At 42.3% G+C, this 21487-nt stretch overlaps 1 long non-coding RNA gene across 1 annotated transcript; it reads left to right on the top strand.

Moving 5' to 3' along the window:
• The first annotated feature begins 847 nt into the window (after positions 1-847).
• On the top strand, positions 848-19882 carry LOC116376344 (uncharacterized). Its single transcript, XR_004211747.1, has 6 exons — positions 848-1255; positions 18206-18322; positions 18585-18641; positions 18743-18897; positions 19000-19131; positions 19473-19882. It is a non-coding gene; the product is annotated as an uncharacterized LOC116376344 (long non-coding RNA).
• Positions 19883-21487: the final 1605 nt, after the last annotated feature.

Below are 21487 nucleotides of genomic sequence, written 5' to 3'. Positions count from 1 at the left end.
GAGATGGAGACATGAATCCAACAAATAAATTATTAATTTGTAGACAAACTGTAATTAGAGCTAGACTAAGTCAGTGGCACAAATGGAACTATCCAAGCAGAAGATACAGTACATCTTTAAAATGTTGATATTTGGTTGTGTTGTCAACCAAACACAATTCAATATAACTTTTGAAATATGGTAGATAGCCTAAAGTAACATTAAACCTTAAAAAGAGTTACCTATCCATGGCCACATTTTGAGGTTAATGTAACTATTCTTATGTAATCATAGAAAGCCTGCATGTTCAAGGTAACTTGCATAGGTCGTCACAGGTCTGTGGAGATCTTCACAATTGCTGTAATAATCTGTGCAGAATCTCAAACGGCATTGATCACTTGCACAATGTACTTTTAATGTAACCTCAACCGCAATCCAGGCAGTGGCGTGTATCAGGCTTCTTTAAAAAATTGACCAAGAAAAAAAAGAACAAAAATAAAATGGTGTATCTTTCGTCTCTCTGTGTTTCTTCATTTTCCTTCATTCGCAGGAGGCTTAATCTATCTCACAGGAGATGGAGCGAGCGAAACAGCGCCCTCCTGTCTCTCTACGTGTAGACGTCTACAGTATCTGATGCTTTCATGTCCAAACGAGTGTGACATTGTTGCCGCTCATAGCATTGAATGCAAAGGAGGCCAGGGAGCCTTTGACCTCCCTTGATAAAAAAGTATACAAAATTTGCTAACCAGCATTGAGCTAACCTGAGTGAGCTCTACTGTGAATGGTCCTGGCGCACAAAAAAAGTGTCAAGGGAAGCCAGCTTGGATTTTGCCGTCACTCCTATCACATCGTATTGAAAGCATACGTCATCGACAGAAACAACTTGAATTGTTGCATTTCGTTGTGTTGTTGTCCTCCGGTGGCTAGCAAGCTAGCTAAAATTGGCCCTTTTGTAAATTAGCCATGGATAGAGATAGGATTTTTTTTTAAATTCTCTGTACTGACCAATGATTATAACGACGATTCTGATCCAACCATTAATTCATAGATTGTTTTGCACCTGGGCTGAGAGGATGGAAGTTCAATATGTAGCTAGATGTGTTAATGTTAACTAGCTAACGTTGCCCATGAATGGAAGTTAGGCTAGCAAGCAAGCATTTTAGCTAGGTAGCCTAGGAAAACATCAAATTAAAGCGTTTACTGTATGAGAGAGTGACAGACCATTTCGTCAACATGAAAGACAGGAGGATGGCATTGACGTTTCTCTACAAGTAGGGTGAGTCAACATGTTTTTCTACTAGCCCAAATGCACACACACACACAGAAATCAGAACCATGGACAGCCACATCATATTTAGCTTACATGTACGCTGATTGGACTAAATATGGTATATGGTATATTTTAGTTATTGACTAATTCATTTCCCATCATGAAAACGTATCCCCATTCCCCAAACAAATACCTTGATTGACCCCCCCAACAAACAAAAAAACGGACAAATACAGCTTTTACTCCAATCTGGCAACCCTTATAAAATACGACATGGCACCAGTATCCCAAAGTATAAAGCAAAAACAAGCATAGAAAACAGCAATGGCATTAATAAACAGTTAAATAAAATGTATGGCTACTATTTTATTATAAATATTTTAGTGACAAGCTGGTTGAAAACAATATTCTGTTGTTAACATTTTTTAAATATATATATACAGTATATATACATATATGTGGGATACAAAAAAAGGCAGTGTAGAACACCATTGCCCAAAACGCATTGCTACAATAACTTACATTTTTTAAACGAGATTTGCCACCCAAAAATGTATTTTCCTATAAATTAAGTCACACAAGCATTTGTGTATTTCAGTTGAGGCTGCTGAGGGGAGGAATGGCTGTAACATGGAAACCATGTGTTTGATGTATTTGATAACATTCCACCTATTCGCTCCAGCCATTACCATGAGCCTGTCCTCCCTAATTAAGGTGCAACCAATCTCTTGTGGTGTATTCTCACAAGAACTAAGCCTCACAAATACGCACAAAAATCACAAAATCTGCTGAAATACTTTTTGATAACTTTGAGCGCTTGATTGATTCTGCTCCATTTGTTCAATTGAGCCAAGCAAGCTCAATCAAGAGCAGTTAAAGCATTTGAAATGATACCATGGCATTCTATTTGCACTTTTATCATCCTCTTTTCTTGCCGCCGTTCACCCCTACAGTACTTTTTTTTAACTCTCTTTCTTTTTGTTGTCCTGTAATATTGTATTTTGACAGTGTGGGAAAACAGGCAGAGGATCATACAGCATGGGGACTATCAAATGGAATATATTCATGGTCCTGAATCCATATCCCCGGAGGGGGGCTCAGCTCTGGGTTTCCCATGGAAGACTAACACTAGACTGCTTTACACACAGGGGATAAAGAAATGTCGCTTGAACGTTAATGTTCTCTGTTGAAAGAAAAACAAAACAGTCAGACTATGACTTTAGCTGATGGCAACACCTACATGCATGGGTGGATGATAGGAGCTTGTCTCTTGGGAAATCAGACCTATTTCGGTTGTGTGTGGACCTAAATTGGCTATCTATTTGACTTTAAAGGTTGTCAAGCGTAAATGAAAGAACAATGAAGCAGATCACTATTCCTTTTAATAATGCAAATGCTCAATAAAAGCATTGGTACTTCTGAGAGTTCTACGGAAAGCATACTGTATCCATAGTTCCCTGAAATGTTCTTGACCACATAAACCTGCCCGGGAAAACCCTTGATTTAGATCTGATCATGTGGTCAGTAAAAACGTGAAGCGCAATGGTCAGGGCCCATTCATAATGCACCAGTGCTATGTGTCTTTGACTGGATTTCATGTCTATGGAAGATGTTCCTAAACCAAACCTCTGGAGTGTAAAAGTTTAAGAGAAGAACTCTAATATGGCATAACGTTTTAACTCAAAGTCATACAATGCTTGTTGTACTATGAGCTGCAACTGACCTCAAACTGAATACATTGCATCAAATTAATTTCAAAATCACAGACATAAATTATGAATGTGTAACAGCGTTTCACTCTAATAACAGGTTCCTTGCCCAGAGACATTGAGATTGTTATATTACAATAATAAATCATTGTGTTGTTTAATTTTGGTTGCATATAATGCAATAACATAATGTGCAATTTTGTTTAATGTCTGCAAAAAAAAGAGAGTAGGCCTAGGTTTTACCTCAGTTGTCGAACTGTCTTGAATCCAGCAGAAGACCAAGGTTCAAAACCCAGTCGGTAACATATAGGACAATGTTATTTCTGTATGCCACGTGACACATTTCAATAGTTTGTGTTATCTTGCACAATGCAGGTAGACTGGTTAGCCAATGTGCAGGAGCACTGGTTGGTCGGCCCAATTGAGGTAGTATGTACATGAATGTATAGTTAAAGTGACTATGTATATATGATAAACAGAGAGTAGCAGCAGCATAAAAAGAGGGGTTGGGGGGGCACACAATGCAAATAGTCCGGGTAGCCATTTGATTACCTGTTCAGGAGTCTTATGGCTTGGGGGTAAAAACTGTTGAGAAGCATTTTTGTCCTAGACTTGGCACTCCGCTACCGCTTGCCATGCGGTAGTAGAGAGAACAGTCTATGACTGTGGTGGCTGGGGTCTTTGACAATTTTTAGGGCCTTCCTCTGACACCGACTGGTGTAGAGGCCCTGGATGGCAGGCAGCAGTGATGTACTGGGCCGTAACGCACTACCCTCTGTAGTGCCTTGCAGTCAGAGGCCGAGCAATTGCCGTACCAGGCAGTGATGCTCTCGATGTTGCAGCTGTAGAACCTTTTGAGGATCTCAGCACCCATGCCAAATATTTTTAGTTTCCTGGGGGGGAATAGGCTTTGTCGTGCCATCTTCACGACTGTCTTGGTGTGTTTGGACCATTCTAGTTTGTTGTTGATGTGGACACCAAGGAACTTGAAGCGCTCAACCTGCTCCACTACAGCCCCGTCGATGAGAATGGGGGCATGCTCGGTCCTCCTTTTCCTGTAGTCCACAATCATCTCCTTAGTCTTGGTTACGTTGAGGGATAGGTTGTTATTCCGGCACACTGGGCCAGGTCTCTGACCTCCTCCCTATAGGCTGTCTCATCGTTGTCGATGATCAGGCCTACCACTGTTGTGTCATCTGCAAACTTAATGATGATGTTGGAGTTGTGCCTGGCCATGCAGTCGTGGGTGAACAGGGAGTACAGGAGGGGACTGAGCACGCACCACTGGGGAGCTCCAGTGTTGAGGATCAGCATGGCAGATGTGTTGGTACCTACCCTCACCACCTGGGGGCGGCCCGTCAGGAAGTCCAAGATCCAGTTGCAGAGCTAGGTGTTTAGTCCCAGGATCCTTAGCTTCATGATGAGCTTTGAGGGTACTATGGTGTTGAACGCTGAGCTGTAGTCAATGAATTGCATTCTCACATAAGTGTTCCTTTTGTCCAGGTGGGAAAGGGCAGTGTGGAGTGCAATAGAGATTGCATCATCTGTGGATTTGTTTGGGCGGTATGCAAATTGGAGTGGGTCTAGGGTTTCTGGGATAATGGTTTTGATGTCAGCACACGTCCTGGTAATCCGTCTGGCCCTGCAGCCTTGTGTATGTTGACCTGTTTCAGCTACGGAGAGCGTGATCACACAGTCATCCGGAACAGCTGATGCTCTCATGCATGCCTCAGTGTTGCTTGTCTCAAAGCGAGCATAGAAGTGATTTAGCTCGTCTGGTTGGCTTGTGTCACTGGGCAGCTCGCGGCTGTGCTTCCCTTTGTGGTCTGTAATAGTTTGCAAGCCCTGCCACATAAGACAAGCGTCGGAGCCGGTGTAGTATGATTCAATCTTAGCCCTGTACTGACGCTTGGCCTGTTTGATGGTTCGTCGCAGGGCATAGCAGGATTTCTTTAGCTCAGTGTGAATGTTAACTATAATCCATGGCCTCTGGTTGGGGTATGTATGTATAGCCACTGTGGGGACGACGTCCTCGATGCACATATTGATAAAGCCAATGACTGATGTGGTGTACTCCTCAATGCCATCGGAAGAATCCCGGAACATGTTCCAGTCTGTGATAGCAAAACAGTCCTGTAGTTTAGCATCTGCTTCATCTGACCAGTTTTTTAAAGACCGAGTCACTGGTGCTTCCCGCTTTAAATTGTACTTGTAAGCAGGAATCAGGAGTATAGAGTTGTGGTCGGATTTACCAAATGGAGGGCGAGGCAGAGCTTTGTACGCGTCTCTGTGTGTGGAGTACAGGTGATCTAGAATTTTCTTTCCCTCTGGTTGCACATTTAACATGTTGATAGAAATTTGGTAGAACTGATTTAAGTTTCCCTGCACTAACATCTCTGGCCACTAGGAGCGCCGACTCTGGGTGAGTGGTTTCCTGTTTGCTTATTTCCTTATACAGCTGACTGATGCTTTTAACCTGATGGTTATGATTGGATGCTTATAATATCGGCTTCCCTTCCATCCCAAGAGCTCCGCTGAAGAAATTCTTCTTCCACTGGACACACGTGTGTCTCATTATTACAGTGCATTCGGAAAGTAATCAGACCCCTTCCCTGTTTTCAAATTGTGTTACGTTTCAGAATTATTCTAAATTGGATTAAATACATTATTTTACTCATCAGTCTACACACAATACCCCATAATGACAACGTTAAAACAGGTTTTAAGAATTAATACAATTTAACACAATTTGAAAAAAGGTTCGAAGGAATTGTCATTAAGCTCAGAGACAGGCTTATATCGAGGAACAGATCTGGGGAAGGAAACCAACATTTCTGCAGCATTGAAGATGCCCAAGAACACAGTGGCTTCCATCATTCTTAAATGGAAGAAGTTTGGAACGACCAAGACTCTTCCTTGAGCTGGCCACCTGCCAAACTGAGCAATTGGGGGAGGAGGGCATTGGTCAGGGAGGTGACCAAGAACCTGATGGTCACTCTGACAGAGCTACTGAAATCCTCTGTGGTGATGGGAGAATGTTCCAGATGGACAACCATCTCTGAGCACTCCACCAATCAGGCCTTTTTGGTTGAGTGGCCAGACGGATGCCACTCCTCAGTAAAATGACAGCACATGACAGCCCGCTTGAAGTTTGCACCTAAAGGACTCTCAGATCATGAGAAACAAGATTATCTGGTCTGTTGAAACCAAGATTGAAAACTTTGGTCTGAATGCCAAGTGTGAATGCCAAATGCCAAATGCCTGAAATCCAAATGCCAAGTGTCTGGAGGAAATCTGACACCATCCCAACGGTGAAGCATGGTGTTGGCAGCATCATCCTGTGGGGACTGGAAGACTGGTCAGGATCGAAGCAAAGATGAACGGAGCAAAGTCCAGAACGAATCTTGATGAAAACCTGCTCCAGAGCACTCAGGACCTCAGACTGGGGTGAAGGTTCATATTCCAACAGGACAACGACCCTAAAGAAACAGCCAAGACAACGCAGGATTGTCTTCGGGTAAAGTCTCTGAATGTCCTTGAGTGGCCCAGCCGCAGCCGGGACTTGAACCCGATCGAAGCAAAATAGTTGTGCAGCGACGCTCCCCATCCAACCTCACAGAGCTTGAGAGGATCTACAGAGAGGAATGGGAGAAATGCCCCAAATACAGGTGTGCAAAGCTTGTAGCGTTATACTCAAGAAGACTCAAGGCTGTAATCTTTGCCAAAGGTACTGAGTAAAGGGTCTGAATACTTACGGAAATGTGATATTCCATTTATTTATTTATTTTTTAGTCTAAAAAACTTTTTTAATGGGGTATAGTGTGTAGATTGTTGAGGGGAAAAAGCGATTTAATCAATTTTAGAATAAGGCTGTAGTGTAACAAAATGTGGAAAAAGACAAAGGGTCTGAATACTTTCCGAATGCACTGTATTTTTGTTGCTTAAAGTAAACAACAATTTATTAACAATAAATGCAATTTTTGTTGTTTTACACTACGGGTAATAGAATGCATACTTGGTGGACATTGTTACGTTCCCCAGTTTCTGTGTTGTAGTTTGTGTGTGTTTCAGGAGAGGGCTTCCTGAAATCCCCTAGTAGCTGATTGGTCGACTCCACGATTAATTGGAGAGCTGACCCCGCCCCCTCGTCAGGACGCAGCTGTCTCCAATTTCCAATGCCTTCTAAAGCTATAAAAGCCAGTGTTCTGTTGTTCAGCGGAGAGATTGATTGTGATATAGATCATTTCTGAGAGAGGAGGTTGATGGCTGAGTGTTATAGCATGTTGGTCATTGGTATTTTTATTTACCTTTATTTAACTAGGCAAGTCAGTTAAGAACACATTCTTATTTTCAATGACGGCCCAGGAACAGTGGGTTAACTGCCTGTTCAGGGGCAGAACGACAGATTTGTACCTATGCCCGCGGGCCTCTTGCCTAAGCACTCCCTAGGTGCCTTCCGGGGGTTTGAACTTGCAACCTTCCGGTTACTAGTCCAATGCTCTAACCACTAGGCTACCCTGCCACCCCATGTATGTACTATGTTAGTTTGTTGTTGGTAGCAGCTTTGGTATGTTCTGTGTTTGTTGCTTTGTCAGAGCTTCACTAATGGCCTGAGTTAGTTTTTTCTCCGTTTTGTAGTGAAGTGGATTGTTTGTTATCCTGTTTCATTTGTTCCCAGGGGGGAAGGGGAAGGCACCTAGGGAGTGCTTAGGCAAGAGGCCCGCGGGCATACATATACCCGTAGTATATTCACTGTCTAGGCTCACTAGGTAAGACTTGGGCGGACCACCCCCTGTATTTTGGTTAGTGCACCAGGTGGTGCTAAATTAGGTAAGTAATGGTTAGGCAGGTAAGATAGGAGAGGGGGCTTTGATATTTACTTTCTTTGCTTTGGTTCCATCCAGCCCCTTTTCCCCATATTACCAAGTGAAGGAATAAATTCCTAGTAAACGGTAAATTCTCTGCCTTTTGTCATCCTTACTCGCACCTACAGTCCATACCTCTTTCACTTCACGGAGAGTTGAGTTGTAGCAGGGTGTTGCATTCCCTCTTCATAGAGGCGTGCGTAACAGACATCTTTCCTAATTTTCTTTTAATTCATAAGGTTTTGTTGATATTTTAACTTTAAACATGAAGAAGAATGGATCCCTTTCTCCATAGTAACAGGTGCTCTTTGAAAGAACAAGAGCCAACTCATTAGTTGAGTGTCACAACCTCTGATTGAACAATGACTCTAAAGCACCAATCCCTGACCCTCCATGATTGGATTAGTTTGTGTGAAAGTATACATCTAATGAGACGGCTGGAGAGCACATTGATCTGTGTATGGGACTGTTTTTAAGCACATTCTACATCAATACCATAGATCAAGGTGAGAACAATGCTCATTCCTCTGTACTGATAGAGCCTTTACATCCTTAGCGAAAAGCTTGGAAAGTCTTGCATGCTAAGTGAGGTAATTGTAATTGATTGAAATGACTATGAGATAAGATGCTTCATCTAACTAAGAGATTAGGTGAAGCTCAAATGAAAAGTTTACCTTCATGTTATTTCTGAAATAACATTATAGCACTGATGATTGCATAGGCAGTGAAACATTATGCTCTTGTTTTCAGTACTTTATGCACTGACACTTTGTGTATTAATCCAAGCATGACATTAAATTAAGATAATTTACTTCAGCCTCCTTGGTTTTTCCTTCTTATAGTTTGAGTAACCTACCTGCTGAACTGTAAAATGTAAAAAAAATAATAATAATCAAAAATGTAACTTATTGGTTGGTTTATTATATACTCGTTGCCAAGCGGGATTGAACAACAACTTATGACCTCAGACACTTTATGAAATCAACCACAAATACATAGCTGTTTTCTCTGCCTGTGTAGTCTGGATAAATGAATTGTTTGTCATGCTGAAGTGTGTTTTGATCTGGTATTAGTGCTGAGCAATATTTAGTTTTTTTAAAACAACTAATTGACCAACGTCGGTTCAATTATTTAAATTCCTGTTTTTTTTCCTTTCTGTGACCTCAATGTGCAGTTTCTGTAGAGATAAATCCGATCAAGCCTGAACTGTCCGATGTACAGTGCATTCGGAAGGTATTCAGACCCCTAGACCTTTAGCATATTTTGTTACATTACAGCCTTGTTCTAAAATGTATTAAATTGTTTTTTCCCCCCTCATCAATCTACACACAATGCCCTATAATGACAGAGCAAAAACAGGCTTTAAGAAAGTTTTGCAAATGTATGAAAAATAAAAAACGGAAATATCTAATTTACATAAGTATTCAGACCATTTACTCAGAACTTTGTTGAAGCACTTTTGTCAGCAATTACAGCCTCGAGTCTTCTTGGGTGTGACTCGGCACACCTGTATTTGGTGAGTTTCTCCCATTCTTCTCTGCAGATCCGCTCAAGCTCACTCAGATTGGATGGGGAGCGTCGCTGCACAGCCATTTTCAGGTCTCTCCAGAGACTTTTTGATCGGGTTCAAGTCCGGGCTCTGGCTGGGCCACTCAAGGACATTCAGAGACTTGTCCCGAAGCCACTCCTGCATTGTCTTGGCTGTGTGCTTCGAGTCGTTGTCCTGTTGGAAGGTAAATCTTCACCCCAGTCTGAGGTCCTGAGCGCTCTGGAGCAGGTTTTCATCAAGGATCTCTCTGTACTTTGCTCCGTTCATCTTTCCCTCGATCCTGACTAGTCTCCCAGTCCCTGTTGTTAAAAAACATCTGCACAGCATAATGCTGCCACCAACATGCTTCACTGTAGGGATGGTGCCAGGTTTCCTCCAGACGTGACGCTTGGCATTCAGGCCAAAGTGTTCAACCCTGGTTTCATCAGACCAGAGAATCTTGTTTGACCACTCTACCATAAAGGCCTGATTGGTGGAGGGCTGCAGAGATGGTTGTCCTTCTGGAATGTTCTCCCATCTCCACAGGGGAACTTTGGAGCTCTGTCAGAGTGACCATTGGGTTCTTGGTCACCTCCCTGACCAAGGCCCTTCTCCCCCGATTGCTCAGTGTGGCAGAGAGACCAGCTCTAGGAAGTCTTGGTGGTTCTAAACTTTTTTAATTTAAGAATGACGGAGGCCACTGTGTTCTTGGGAACCTTCAATGCTGAAGAAATGTTTTGATACCATTCCCCAGATCTGTGCCAACACAATCCTGTCTCTGAGCTCTATGGACAATTCCTTTCGATCTCATGGCTTGGTTTTTGCTCTGACATGCACTGTCAACTGTGGGACCTTATATAGACAGCTGTGTGCCTTTCCAAATCATGTTCAATCAATTGAATATAACACAGATGGACTCCAATCAAGTTGTAGAAATATCTCAAGGATGATCAATGGAAACAGGATGCATCTACGTAAGCTCAAGCAAAGGATCTGAATGCTTATCTAAATACGGCATTCGTGTTTAACATTTTTGAATCATTTGTTTTCACTTTGTCATTATGGGGTATTTGTGTAGATTTATGAGGAAAACATAAATTTGATCCATTTTAGAATAAGGCTGTAATGTAACAAAATGTGGAAAAAGGGAAGAGGTCTGAATACTTTTCAAATCCACTGTACATAGGTTATTGCAGAAAACGTGGTAATTAACTACAATGGCCATAATCCACGGGTTCCCAAACTTTTTTGGCCCACAACCCCATTTTGATATCCCCAAATTATTGCGACCCCAACCATGTGAAAAAAATTATGTAATTATTATTTTGGAAATTCTCCTGCGACCATGGGGGTCTCAACCCTAGTTTGGGAACGCCGCCATAATCCATTGTGCGCCTTCTTAAACTTGTCCGGTCTCTGCAGAGCAGACACCGAGACAAAGAGACCTCGCAATCAAGAGGGATAGAAAGCAGTTGCTGTTTGAGCCTTAAAATACATGATCTATGTGATTGATAGTTGGTATTCAGAAGTCATAAAAGTGCCTTATTTACTTTGAAGAACTACTAAAATTGTGATTTTGTCAGACAGCATAGTCAGCAGCTCTATAGAGATGAGATGATGACTTGGAATGCAATAATAAAGTAATCAAATTAAACAAATATTTTATTAAAGTAAAGCTTTAAAGTAATGTGAATAAATTAGTGTTAATAAGTGATAAGCAGTAATGGGCAGTCACTACCATCATGGGACTTTTATTAATTGTTGTATTCTGTTTAATGTCCCCCCCCCCCAAAAAAAAAAATCTACATCGAAAACCGGGATCATTTTTTAATCATCGAACTGAAACCAAACCGACTTTAAAAAGCACTAATCACTCAGCACTATCTGGCATTGACCACTATCCAATCAAGAGGCTGATTGGGTGAAAAACTACAACAAATGCCATGTAGTGTAGCTAACTGACAAGACGAGATTGAACCACATTTCAAATTGAATACATAGCATAGTCATGGCAGAATAAATACAAATGATAGAAATCTTTCAACTACGGCAGGGTAAAGAAGGAGAATTTTGAGTCTTCCGACTGACAGTCTTGTCTTGTTTTTCAAGTTCTCTCTTACAGTAAAGTCTCCATTATACAGTGTTACCTTGGGTTCCAAGGTACACTCTTTGATACTCTTCAAATCAGCATCTGTCAAGATGTTCTGAGAGCTCTGCTACAGTTACTCTGGGCAAGAGCTCCCCTACATTGGTCAAGAGAGGGATGCATGCCTACTGTCTAGTCACATCCTCAGATGACATTTTGAACTAATCAGTTAAGCGGCCATCAATCAATTGTCCAGTAATGGCCAAACTGATTTTACATGCTGCTAGGTTTTGAAAGTTAATCTTGACATTCTTACTGGACGTAATGTCAGTTAAAATGTGATGAATACTATATCTTTATTGGACGTGAGCAGTATCTGGAATTATACCTACCTACTGTAATCTTTTGTCTTAATAAGTGCCATGTCGACAGAAGTAGGACAGCTGTCACAGAAAAGCTTAATTGAAAAGGTTCAATGCAATAATATTGAGCGACCACCTTGTGAAAAGGTTACTGTGAGATTTCTGTTGATCTGGGGATTGGAGTTTGTCTTTAGTTGACATTTTGTTCTGATTGAAATTAGTTTTATGTTTCATGTGGGTGTTATGATGATATGTCACAGATCTTGGACTCTATTACATTTGAAGAGTGTGGTATCCCCATAGCCCCAATCCAACCAATCCTCACTAACCTAGTAGCTAATCACAGTTAAGGTGTGGCTAAAGCAGAAACTCAATGCAATAAAAATAGGCTTTTGAGTGACTTTTCAGGACTACATATCCTTGTATCACCAACAACTTGGCAACTTAACCAAGGCAGCGTAATATTTTTTTGTCTTTGCCTCGGCTAACCAAACTGCTTAAAATCGCATTTTTTTATTTCTATGATTTCGCAGAAGCTAATGGTTTATTTCCATTAATGGTTTAAATCTCAGGAGCCCTCTTGTACCTGATAACCTTCTGAATATAAACATGAGGGCCTGGAAACTGACCCGAAGTTATCCAGGATTCACTTCCCTGAAATCCTTTCATGTCCCCTGACATCTTCTGCCTCCCAGGACACTCCTTACTGCTTCCTCTGTGTAGGTGGGTGGATGAAAGACTATATATTCCCACAAGATTATACCAGATATTAGGCCATAGGTTTTAATTGGTTAACAGCTAGACTATTCAAGCTAGTGTAATGACACTGTTAGTCACTCAAATAGATTGTGCTTCACCTGATAGTGGTTGTAATATTGTTCAGAGATCCGTTATTGGCAGGTCTGCTGGTTGTCTTCTGGCTAATTTCAATCAGTTATATGCCATAAATTGTTCCTATAGACAAAGGAGCTACTTGGTATGCAGGATTATTCTCCAGCCCTGCTCTAACACACCCAATACAGCTAATAAAGGCCCTGAAAAGTAGCTGCTTGGTAGAATCAGGTGGGTTAGAGTGTTGCTGGAGCAACATCCTGAATCAGGTGGATTAGAGTGTTGCTGGAGCAACATCCTGAATCAGGTGGGTTAGAGTGTTGCTGGAGCAACATCCTGAATCAGGTGGGTTAGAGTGTTGCTGGAGCAACATCCTGAATCAGGTGGGTTAGAGTGTTGCTGGAGCAACATCCTGAATCAGGTGGATTAGTGTTGCTGGAGCAACATCCTGAATCAGGTGGATTAGAGTGTTGCTGGAGCAACATCCTGAATCAGGTGGATTAGTGTTGCTGGAGCAACATCCTGAATCAGGTGGGTTAGAGTGTTGCTGGAGCAACATCCTGAATCAGGTGTGTTAGAGTAGGACTGGAGCAACATCCTGAATCAGGTGTGTTAGAGCAGGACTGGAGCAACATCCTGAATCAGGTGTGTTAGAGTGTTGCTGGATCAACATCCTGAATCAGGTGGATTAGAGTGTTGCTGGAGAAACATCCTGAATCAGGTGGATTAGAGTGTTGCTGGAGCAACATCCTGAATCAGGTGGGTTAGAGTGTTGCTGGAGCAACATCCTGAATCAGGTGGGTTAGAGTGTTGCTGGAGCAACATCCTGAATCAGGTGGGTTAGAGTGTTGCTGGAGCAACATCCTGAATCAGGTGTGTTAGAGCAGGACTGGAGCAACATCCTGAATCAGGTGTGTTAGAGCAGGACTGGGGCAACATCCTGAATCAGGTGTGTTAGAGCAGGACTGGAGCAACATCCTGAATCAGGTGTGTTAGAGCAGGACTGGAGCAACATCATGAATCAGGTGTGTTAGAATGTTGCTGGAGTAACATCCTGAATAAGGCTAGTTCTCCAGGAGGAGGGTTGACCAACCCTAACATGACTATTTAGCTTTGCATGTTCAAATCCCACAGGACAACATTGATTTACCATTGAAACCTGTTTAGCATTGAAACAAGTAATATAATTGACCAATTCCTCTAAGCTGGATAAAGAGACTTAAAGCATAGTGCTGAGTATGCAAATGAATGCAAGACAAACATTGCTACTGTAGAAGTCTTTCCAAGGTAAATTGGATTGCAATACAAAACAGCAGGTCAAATGATGATCCTGAACGTGGATTTGTATGTACAACTCTGTTATGTTGTAAATGTCATTATCTCAATACCCATGGATGGGTTTATGTCCACTCATCACCTGTACCTATTAGGAAATACATTTGGAGCAACTCATCTCTAGTCAGAATAATTTATGCTCTTCACTTATTAGTCAGTGGTGCCATCTTCAAGGTGAGTAACTGCCTTCATCCTTTCCACTGCTGTTCCTCTCTAAGCTCCCTAATGGCACCTTAGGGAACCATAATGGCTTCCTGGATGCAGTTGCCTCCTCATACACTCATCTCCCACTTAGTTATGGAAACTGAAGTGACATGTAAATGTGCAACCCCACTGGAACATCTCAGTCTGGAAGAGAGACTCATTGAACTTCAATGACAGTCTATAAATATAAATCCTCTTTAGCCTAACTATCTCTCCTTTTTTTGAGCGTATAGAGTTGAAGTTATGATATTGATTTGATTTATTGGTAGCTATTTAAATGTAAAAAATTGTTCTGATCTATTCAATGTCAAACAGAATCTTTCCATAATGGCAAATTCAGAGAAATTAAAGGAATACAATTACCCACACACTTTTGTAGATGCTCCTGTTAACATTTTGAAAATAAACTACAACAGTATGGCAGGTATTTATTTATTTATATATTTGAAATTGTTGTAAACACCTGGAAAATAGTTGGATGTGCGTAGTACCCTGTAGTTGTAAGCCACCCCATGGCAGATAGCAAACCTTGTCATTCATTGGTAAAACTGTAATTTGCAAAAAAACTATCAACCCTCCAGGGTCCCTTTGCTCAAGCACAGGATTCCTGTTTAGTCTTGGCAATCCATAAAATAACAGTCTGCTTTGTCGTTTCAAGTTACGATCATGAAGATCTACTGCAATTCATTTGTCTACTTTTTGATACATGAGTAGATGATGTGAATATTCCTATCTGCTTGTCTTCTTCAATAGTCAGTGGACCTACACTATCGGTCAAAAGTTTTACTCATTCAATGTTTTTTTTACATTGTAGAAACATAGTGAAGACATCAAAACTATAAAATAACACATGGCAGTGGCATGTTAAACAAATCAAAATATATTTTTATATTTGAGATTCTTCAAATAGCCACCCTTTGGCTTGATGGCAGCTATGCACACTCTTGGAATTCTTTCAACCAGGTTCATGAGGTAGTCACCTGGAATGCATTTCAATGAACAGGTGTGCCTTGTTAAAAGTTCATTTGTGGAATGTATTTCCTTCTTAATGCGTTGAGCCTATCAGTTGTGTTGTGACAAGGTAGGGTATACAGAAGACAGCCCTATTTGGTAAAAGACCAAGTCCATATTATGGCAAGAACAGCTCAAATAAGCAAAGAGAAACGAAAGTCCATCATTACTTTAAGACATGAAGGTGAGTCAATATGGAACATTTCAAGGCCTTTGAAAGTTTCTTCAAGTGCAGCCGCAAAAACCATCAAGCACTATGATGAAACTGGACTGCCACTGGAATGTAAGACCCAGAGTTACCTCTGCTGCAAAGGATAAGTTCATTAGAGTTACCAGCCTCAGAAATTGCAGTCCAAATAAATGCTTCACAGAGTTCAAATAACAGACACATCTCAACACCAACTGTTCAGAGGAGACTGTGTTAATCTGGCCTTCATGGTTGAATTGCTGCAAAGAAACCACTAGTAAAGGAGACCAATAAGAAGAAGAGACTTGCTTGGGCCAAGAAACACGAGCAATGGACATTACACCGGTGGAAATTTGTTCTTTGGTCTGGAGTCCAAATTGGAGATCTATGGTTCCAACCACTGTGTCTTTGTGAAATGTGGTGTAGGTGAACGGAGGATCTCTGCATGTGTATTTCCCACCGTAAAGCATGGAGGAGGAGGAGGTGTTATTGTGTGGGGTTGAGAGCACTCATTTATCTAACAAGTAAAAATGAACATACATACATTTGAGCGTGAGAAATGGTTGTATGCAAACTCTGACTTATTAGACTACAGGTAGTGGTAGCATTAGTGGTTAGCATGCTAGGCTAATGCTAACCATATTTTTTAAACTGATCTGAGAGTAAATGCATAAAACCCCAATTCAGTTTCTTGAACCCCTTGTCCATGTCTGTCTATATCTGCACTAATGTCAGTGACGGGCCCACCCCACTCCTAAGGGCATGTTATAGTATGCACAAGTCCATATAGTGCCATCTGGGCCCATATTCATGAAGCATTTGAGAATATTCTTAAAGCTACAGTTAGGGACTCAAAGAACAGCATAACGGCTACCCCGCCACTAGTTTTGGTAAACAGCTGAGGGATGGGGCTAGGGAAACGCAAACACTCTCAAATTCATAAACTGAGCTATGGATGTAAGGACTGACCATCCATGAGATAAACATTGTTTTAACCATTTTTTGAAGCTGGTTTTGTGTGTGTGTGTGTGTGTGTGTGTGTGTGAGACAGCTCTCAACATTGTGAATGTTAATTTATCTAATGTCAACATCACAGTGTTATACAGCAGACTTCCGTCAGCTTTGACATCACAGTGGTGTGGTCCAGTTCTGTGGAGGAAGTGAGTTTACCTGGTGCTGCCAGGCATTTACTACACTAACAGTTAATCCATGAACCCTTGGCACATCTCTCTAGAGTCTATACAGAGGCCAAAGTATAGCAGGGTGGTGGAGCAGAATAAAATGTAGCCAAGTTGAGGTTTAATGGTTGGTTGGTTGCAGTGTTGTTCAGTTAAAGGGTGGGTTGTGGGTTGTGGGGATTTACATGGCGTCGCACGGAGGGACTCACCCCAGAGTGTTGACCCAATCCACGGTCTGCCCCTGTACCATTCTGGACACCTGGTGAAGACCAGAGGAACAGAGGTAATTCAGAGAGAGGAGGTTTGTGTGTATGTGTGTGGTGTGTGTCAGGACAGGGATAATATGTTGCCGTGTTTACATATTCACATCTCGCAGGTATTTGCAGGGTATTTTTTAGGGCTTCGGGGATCCACCATTTTTCTCTACACAGATGAGCAGATTGACACAGTAAGAATCCTTAGACAGAGCCTTTATTACAGTACACTACACAGTCTTATATGTTGACTGGAATTTATCTTGCTTCTTCTAGCCTATTCCCCCTCAGAAAACTAGAAAGATTTGGCATGGGTCCTCAGATCCTCAAGAGGATACAGCTGCAACATCGAGAGCATCCTGACATCGAGTTGCATCACTGCTGGTACGGCAATTGCTCGGCCTCTGACCGCAAGGCACTACAGAGGGTAGTGCGTTACGGCCCAGTACATCACTGCTGCCTGCCATCCAGGGCCTCTACACCAGGCGGTGTCAGAGGAAGGCCCTAAAAATTGTCAAAGACCCCAGCTTCTTGATATGCACCACAGTCATAGACTGTTCTCTCTGCTACCGCATGGCATGCAGTACCGGAGTGCCAAGTCTAGGACAAAAAGGCTTCTCAACAGTTTTTACCCCCAAGCCATAAGACTCCTGAACAGGTAATCAAATGGCTACCCGGACTATTTGCATTGTGTGCCCCCCCAACCCCTCTTTTTACGCTGCTGCTACTCTCTGTTTATCATATATGCATAGTCACTTTAACTATACATTCATGTACATACTACCTCAGTTGGGCTGACCAACCAGTGCTCCCGCACATTGGCTAACCGGGCTATCTGCATTGTGTCCCGCCACCCATAACCCGCCAACCCCTCTTTTACGCTACTGCTACTCTCTGTTCATCATATATGCATAGTCACTTTAACCATATCTACATGTACATACTACCTCAATCAGCCTGACTAACTGGTGTCTGTATGTAGCCTCGCTACTTTTATAGCCTCGCTACTGTATACAGCCTGTTTTTTTACTGTTGTTTTATTTCTTTACTTACCTATTATTCACCTAATACCTTTTTTGCACTATTGGTTACCGCCTGTAAGTAAGCATTTCACTGTAAGGTCTGCCTACAACTTTTGTATTCGGCGAACGTGACAAATAAACTTTGATTTGATTAGCTATAGCCTTTTGCCTATGGTCAATATTATAAAAACAGTTATCTGTTTTAAATCTCTCCACTTCTCTCCCTTTCTCTCCTCATACTTTCCCTCTCTCGCCTTCTCCCTTCCCTTCCCTCTCCTCCTTCTCTCCCTTCCCCATCCCCCTCCAATCTCTCATCTTGCTCCCTCTCTCTCTCCCTTCCCCATCCACCTCCAATCTCTCCCCTTGCTCCCTTTCTCTTTCTAGTACTGTCATAGGTTGAAGCTACAGGGGCTAACAGGAATCGAGTTGGACCCATCTAGTTCTAGACGAGGTCTGTCTACCTACATCCTCTCCCTCCCCGACCAGACAATCAGTTTACAGGTAAGTATTTTCTTGTTCCATTTGACCCCTAACAGATGGAAATACAGAATGAATGGATCACTACTCCCTCTCTCCCTCTCCCTCTCCCATTCCCTCTTCCTCTCTCTCTCCCTCTCTCCCTCTCTCCCTCTCCCTCTCCCATTCCCTCTTCCTCTCTCTCTCCCTCTCTCCCTCTCTCCCTCTCCCTCTCCCATTCCCTCTTCCTCTCTCTCTCCCTCTCTCTCTCCTCTCTCATTCTCGGGGTTATAATTATCATTATTAGGTGGACAGTCCAGACACAGGAGAGGAGTGGAGAGGCTTCATTATGACTGTGGCTACGGTTCGTACTTGCACACACACGCACACACACATATGCACACAACCATCTCATGTTTACCAGTGTGGATGATACTGTATGTGAAGTTTACTTCCCCTTCCCAGCTACAACTACTTCTGGGTCAGAGGTTACAGCTACAGGAAGTCCTGGAACAGGAGCACCAGAGGGCCTGCCATCCCATAACACCATCCACCTCAGACCACGCCCTGACACCCCGTTAACACATGACTCATGGCAACTCGGAATCTCCTGTGCCACCGTAAGTGAGACACCTTAGCTGTGATTAGTGTCCACAGTGCAGATAAAGGAAAATGAGACGAGGAGAGGAGAGGAAGGATATTTGTTGTTTCACTTTCTCCAGAGGTTTCCACAAGATGACACGTTAGGAGGAGGAGCTAATGTTGATTGATAGCCCAGAATACGGGGAAGTCATCCTGCGCCCAGCAACAGAGAGCAACAGCTATGCCCTCCCTGTAAGGCACAAAGGCTCCAGGTTAGTACACATACACACTTGCACACACACACAAGCTGTCAGCATGTGTTGTTGTCCTTCTCTTGTTTCAGTGGTGGGCCGTTTCTAAGGCACTACAAAGTACAACCCAGAGATTCTGGCTATGTCATCGACCTGAAGAACACACCAGTTACTACTTATAGCATTTCTCCCATACAAAACAAATATTCTTACACGTTGCTAAGATTACATTCAAGTTTTTCAGATATGTTTTCTCCACACGCGGAGTCTTATGAGTTTCCAGGGGTGAAAGGTGGCAAGGTTGTAGTTTCTATGAGAAGTAAGAATAGAGATAAATGATGACTTCCTGTTTCTCTGGTCAGGTGACCGGCTCCAGTCTCCATGATGTCCTACTTCTCTTCCTGTCCCAGACCAGGCAGTACCTGCGACCTCACATCCGACCCTCAACCCCTGAAACACCTTTTACACATCGATAGGATAGTCACAAGAGATTAGGTAGTTAAAAAATAAATCACACCATGTGTCTAACATCATTTATCTGCTTTTGAAAAGTCTAACAACAGAATATAAAGGATTGTTTGAGTTGTTTTGTCCTGGTAGTAGGAAAGCAGGGAATTGTTTGTCAATGACTTCCCATTGCCCAATCTTGATGGAGGAAGGCAGTGACGTGCGGTCAGGATAGGCAGGGTGGTCTGGGTAGGCAGGGCTAACCATGTGATCTAATTTTTAAAAACGCTGTTATGAAAATAAAATATATAAAAATGGTAATAAATTTTTGTTACCTCATGTTTTTTCTCAATGATTCTGTTGGGTTTTATGATCAAAATCTCAACATTTGCTAAAACTGCATCAAAACCTCAGGAAAGGCGCCAGGCTATTCATCACTTTGTTTCCTTCTATTCAAATCATTGACGTGCGCAGCTATTCCTGACTCCAGTCACTGTTAATGGACAGGGACAGCATAGGTGTCGCTGCTTTGCCTATCTTGAAGTAGCTTCATTCATTGCATTGAGACGATTTCATATTTTGTGCATGCGTATTGCCTAAACAGGTTGCGTGGGTATTGCCAGGGGCAAGCTCTGCGCATTTGGGCATGTCTACATAATTTGGAGCTCACATCCCTTGAACCGAACTCTGCACCTCAAACTATTTTCCAAGTTGAAATAATGTAAGGCGCCATTTGGAGGATCCAAAGAGTGTAAGGTCAACTACACTGAACAAAAATATAAAGTAACATGTAAAGTGTTGGTCCCATGTTTCATGAGCTGAAATAAAAGATCCCAGATATTTACTATACACACAAAAAGCTTATTTCTCAAAAATGTTGTGCACAAATTTGTTTACATCCCTGTTAGTGAGCATTTCTCCTTTGCCAGGATAATCCATTCACCTGACATGCACGGCATATCAAGAAGCTGATTAAACAGCATGATCATTACACAGGCGCACCTTGTGCTGGGTAAAGTATTAGACCATTCTAAAATGTGCAGTTTTGTCACATAGCACACTGCCATAGATGTCTCAAGTTTTGTGGGAGCTTGCAATTGGCATTCTGACCACAGGAATGTCCACCAGAGCTGTTGCCAGAGAATTGAATGTTAATTTCTCTACCATAAACGTTGTTTTAGAGAATTTGGCAGTAAGTCCATACCGGCCTCACAATCGCAGACCACGTGTATGGCTTCGTGTGGGCAAGCGGTTTGCTAATATCAATATTGTGAACAGAGTGCCCCATGGTGGTGGTGGGGTTATGGTATGGGCAGGCATAATCTACGGCCAATGAACACAATTGCATTTTATCGATGGCAATTTGAATGCACAGAGATACCGTGACGAGATCCTGAGGCCCATTGTCCTGCCATTCATCACCTCATGTTTCAGCATAATAATGCACGGCCCCGTGTTGCATGGATCTTTACACAATTCCTGGAAGCTGAAAATGTCCCAGTTCTTGCATGGCCTGCAATCTCGCCAGACATGTCACCCAAGAAGATGACGCCGGAAGAAATGGCAGCTCTTTTACGGGCAACTAACCAATTGTGCTATTATGTGTTTTGTTTGCATTATTTGTAACTAATTTTGTACATAATGTTTCTGCCATCGTATCTTACGGCAAGAAAATAGCTTCTGGATATCAGGACAGCGATCACTCACCTCCGATTAGACAAAGATATGTTCTTCAACAAGCAGGACGCACAGGATGTACTTCAGACACCCGACAAGGCTGAAATCCCCGTCATTGGCAAGAGAAAGAGACACAGGTACAGAGGACACAGGGCGAGGTGCCTCATAAGGATCCGCCAACGGCGAGTGTGAAATCTGCCCTTCCCATCAATATTACTTGCCAACATACTATCATAGGACAATAAATTAGATG

Source organism: Oncorhynchus kisutch, linkage group LG11 (assembly GCF_002021735.2).
Source record: "Oncorhynchus kisutch isolate 150728-3 linkage group LG11, Okis_V2, whole genome shotgun sequence".
Classification (NCBI taxonomy): domain Eukaryota; kingdom Metazoa; phylum Chordata; class Actinopteri; order Salmoniformes; family Salmonidae; genus Oncorhynchus; species Oncorhynchus kisutch.
Note: the sequence above shows the minus strand (reverse complement) of the source record. Positions and strands in the feature narration are given on the sequence as shown.